General features: G+C 49.9%; 1 non-coding gene across 1 annotated transcript; it reads left to right on the top strand.

Moving 5' to 3' along the window:
• The first annotated feature begins 523 nt into the window (after positions 1–523).
• LOC130039126 (U5 spliceosomal RNA) lies at positions 524–639 on the top strand. Its single transcript, XR_008794839.1, has one exon. It is a non-coding gene; the product is annotated as a U5 spliceosomal RNA (small nuclear RNA).
• Positions 640–4,654: the final 4,015 nt, after the last annotated feature.

The raw sequence follows: 4,654 nt of genomic DNA, 5'->3' as shown, positions 1-4,654 counted from the left end.
AGTTGGAATGACAGTGATTGACCTGGTTCCCGTACAAAGATGACACGCACTTTTGTGATGTTAAAATTCATTTATTTTTGTGTGCCCTAAACTGCAATGATTAAATTAAAATCTTTTGGGGTCAGGGAGACGGCTCAAGGCTGGCACGCACGCGGGGCGCACGGTTTGCTGAATTGGGGCGTGGCTCCAGGTTGGCCCGGGCGTGTGCGGATTGGCGTCCGCTCTGCCCTCTGGTGGCTGTCCTGGGCCTAGCGGGCTGCGTGCAAAATTTCCGGAAACCGGGGCAGGGGCCTCAGCTCATTTACATACCCAGCATGCACTGCACAAAAGCTATACTTTTTTTATACCTAAAACCAGCCAAATTCTTTTTATATCTACAAAATTTCCCCCTCGAACATGAGCCTAATCTAATAAAATTATCTGGGGGAAAAGAAAAAATCATTAGCTCTTTCGGTCAAATTGTTACCATTGCTGTTCTAGGAGCTTCGGTTACTCCAGGACTGTGCGTGCAGCCAGCAGAAGCATACTCTGGTTTCTCTTCAGATCGTATAAATCTTTCGCCTTTTACTAAAGATTTCCGTGGAGAGGAACAATTCTGAGTTTTTACCCAATTTTTTGAGGCCTTGCTTCTGCAGGGCTAATAATGTTGTTCAAAAGCAGAAGTATTAAGATACAGGCGTCTGCTGGGGCTTCGACTTCCGTGCTTTACCATATGTCAAATTTGTTTCCTGATAGATCATTTTCTCTTAGCTCTTTTGGCTGTGTGCTCTAGTTATTTATTTATTTTTTTGCTCTTTAGCTGTATGCATTTGTTCTTACTAATATTTGGGTCTACGGTGGTTACTTCTGGTGTTTTCTCGGGGGGTCTGAACCGGATTGTCTACGTACAAAGCTAAGCGGTCCACTTTCTCAGTTTGTGCAGCTCTCAGTCCCGAGGTTACTGTATCTTGGAACGTGGGCCCCTTTCCTGCATGCGCCTGACCCGGTTCGGGTTCCCCCGAGCCCGTCAAGGACCATCTGACCGCACTAGGTCCGGCGGGTCAACCGTGAGCACAGCCTGGTGGAACTCCCGTGACAACGAATCTTAACAGATTTGTTAAGGGGAAATTGTCGGTGACTTGGGCCCTTCCCCTAGAAGGGAAATTGTCAGGATTCTCTCTGGTTTTAGTTGCTATGTGGATGCTCTGTAATCCTGAGCTCTGAATTCTCCTTGAAACTTGGGGTTCCGCCCCTCTGTGAAGTGAAGGACCTGGCAACCACAAAGCTAATTACTTAAATGACGAAAGAGGTCAGAAAAAGGGAGAAAGGGGTCAGAAGCAGCCCTGGGAGAAGCGGTGCTTGCCTTGTACATAGCGGGTCTGTCTGTGTTTGGTCTTCAGTTCGATGGTTCCCCAAAGCCCTGCCAGGTGTGACTTTTCAAAACCAAGATATACGGGGAAGGAGATGCTACCTTTTGGGGACCAATGATGGTCTTAATGAGTTTTAATGTGTGCTCTTTTAAATGGCATGATTGAGTTAGAGGTTTTGTGTATTTTGAGGTGCTTGAGGACCAAACTTGGGGCTGATGAGAGCTGCCTTCTCACCTCTGTATTGTCGGGCTTTGCTCTTTAATTTTTTTCTGTTGCTGCTGAAATCAATCAGCAAACTCAAGGACCTAGAATTCTAACGACTGTCTTAGAATGCTGGAGGTTAGAAGTCCAACGTCAAGGTGTTGGTGCGTTGGCATTCCTTACAGAAGCTTCAGGGCACAATATTTCTTTGCCTTTTTTTTTTGGCCCAGTGGGGGGTAATGTGAGTGGGGACTCACCACACCCAGAAATGTTCAGCGGTTGGTCACCCCTGCACTCAGGAATGACTCCTGGCAGTGCTCAGGGGACTGTTTGGGCTGCTGAGGATCGAACATGTGTGGGTGGTCGGCTGTGTGCAAGGCAAACATCCCACCTGCTGTGCTATCTATCCAGCCCTTAAAAAGAAGCTAAAGAGAGCTTCTCTTCACCTTTTTTCAGTTTCTAGGAGTTCTCTGCATTTGTTGGCTTGTGACACACAGCTGGGTGTGACCCCAAAACAGAGAAGAAGAAATAAAGCCCCAGACCTGGGCTTCCTGCGGGCAGGGCATGTGCTTGCTTGCGGTCCACTGAGCTAGAATCTAGCCTCTGAAGATTCACATTTAAAATTATGTTGTTTGGATTAAAATGAGATCGCCTTTGATAAGTGGTCTACAATTTTTTTTTCAATTATTAAGTTTCCCCAACGTTCTTGGCACTGAATTTTGCTTGCCATCATTTTACAAAGAAAGCCATTATTCTACAAAAGTTCTGAAAAGACTTTTCCCCCCCTTTGGTTTTGCGCCACACCCGAAGGTGATAAGGGCTTACTTCTGGCCCTAACGACTGTCTTAGGATGCTGGAGGTTAGAAGTCCAACATCAAGGTGTTAGTGCGTTGGCATTCTTTACAGAAGCTTCAGGGCACAATATTTCTTTGCCCCCTTTTTCTTTTTTGCAGGGGGGAGGGTAATGTGGGTTTTTACTATGTGCTCAGTATCACTCTTGGTGAGGTTCATGGGACCATTTGGGGCGCTGGGGATCGAACCCGAGTCAGCCACATGCAAGCAAGTGCCCTACTTTCCAAGTACTACCTTTCCAAGTACTACCTTTCCAAGGAGGCTTGGGTCCTACCCGCCACACCACATGACTCCTGTGCACCTTTGTGAGTGACCCTCAGCATCCAAACGAAAAATAGCAAAAAAACGATTTAGTGGTCCCCTGGTTAAGCTCAGAGATCAAGCACCTGCCTCACATACGCTAGACCCTGGGCTTAGTTCAGGCTTTGCAAAAAGTCTAAGAACAAACGTGCTAGAGTGCCCTCTTGTGGCTCCCCAGTGAATTACTTCCCGCTCACTCCATTCCCAGTCATTCCGGGGGGGGGGGGCCGGTTCTTTTGCAATTCTTCAGTCATTCAGGCAAGCATGTCAGGGGCTGTTCTCAATTTCAGTTTTTTTGTTTTGTTTTGGCAACACCTGGAAACACTCAGGTTGCTCCTGGCTCTGCACTTAGGAATCGCTCTTACTGGTGGTGCTTGAGGGACCATATGGGACGGCAGGGAATTGAATCAGGGGTGACTGTGCGCAAGGCCAGTGTCCTAGCCACTTTACTATCTCTCTGGTCCTAGTCTCAGTTTTTAGAATATATATGTTTGGAATGCTAGCCACTATACCACCAACGCAGCGGTAGGGCGTTTGCCTTGCACGCAGCCCACATGGCCGACCCGAGTTCGATTCCTCCGCCCCTCTCGGAGAGCCCGGCAAGCTACCGAGAGTATCTCGCCCGCACGGCAGGGCCTGGTAAGCTCCCCGTGACGTATTCGATATGCCAGACACAGTAACAACAAAGTCTCCAATGGAGACGTTACTGGGCCCGCTCGAGCAAATCGATGATCAACGGGAGGGCCTTTACCTTTCCTTATATACCTTTCTTTCCTGGAATATCAGGAAAGAAAATATGCCGGCCAGAGTGGAGCTTACATTCAGGTAGAGAGACGGTTAATCAAGCAGTAACAGAGATACTGTTTGGTGGTTAGAGAACTGGCAGTTTCGGTCGCTTAAAAAAAAAAAAATAAAAAAGTGGGTCCACAGAGATAATATAACAGGTAGAGTACCTGCCTCACACATGACCCAGGTGTGATCCCCTGGACCCCAGATGATCATGCCCACTGCCAGGTGTGATCACTGAGCTAAGAGCCAGCGGTGAGCCCTGAGCACAATTGGGTGTGGTCCCACAAAAAAAAAAAGAAAAGAAAAGAAAAAAGGAAAAAGTAGGCCTCATTGAAAAGGAAGGTTTCCCTCCTCCCCCCTTCTTCGGAAACACCCAGTCAGTGATAGGAAAGGGGGGGGTATGAAGTGGGGTGCACAGTGCACCCTGCGCAGAGCTTGGGGGAGGTGCTCAGAGGCCTGTGCAGGCTGGTATCCATGTGCTCCCTCCCAGGTGCTAAGATGGCTTTTGTAAAGAAGGGAGAGGATGTGAGGAAAGGGAAGGGGCAGGGAGCAGAGGAACAGTAAGAGCCGATGGCCACAGAGGAGCGCGCTAGCTCTGGAGGCCGAGACAGATGGGGGGCTCTGGTCTGTGGGAAGGTGGGGAGCACCGCCTGCCGCCTGTGGGGCTTCAGGGGCGGGGCGGAGCCTGTGCTGAGGGCAGTGAGGACGAGCAGGTGGAGGGGGGGCACATGGTCAGGAGCTCTTTGAGACACGATGAGATGAAAATGCTTAGCTGGAAAGAGAAACGTAGACGTCACAAGCTGGAAACAGTATTCCCCAGCCTGGGACTGGACGGCAGTGCCAGGGGTGCAGACAGAGGGGAGGCTCAGGGTCTCCTGCCTTGCTCCAGTTTGAAGGGAACTGTGTTGAAGGGGAAGAATCGGCAAAAGAGGATGAGAGGAAGCTACCAGGACCGCAGGGAAGCACCAGGTCCTAGAGGGGAACAGGGTCAGAGCTTCCAGGACCTCCCCTATGTCCCTGTCCAGCCTGGCTGAGGGCAGACGCTCAGCCCACGGCCTGCTCTCCTTTCGGCTCCCTTCCCCTGCATGCAGCCGAGAGGGCACAGCTTTCACCGTTTATTGGCGGTTCCCAGCCAGCAACGCTCCCTCTGCCCCTCTTGGCGT

Source organism: Sorex fumeus, unplaced genomic scaffold (genome assembly GCF_029834395.1).
Source record: "Sorex fumeus unplaced genomic scaffold, SorFum_2.1 ptg000082l, whole genome shotgun sequence".
Taxonomy (NCBI): domain Eukaryota; kingdom Metazoa; phylum Chordata; class Mammalia; order Eulipotyphla; family Soricidae; genus Sorex; species Sorex fumeus.
The sequence above is the reverse complement of the archived record's forward strand: the minus strand, read 5'-3'. Positions and strand labels throughout refer to the sequence as shown.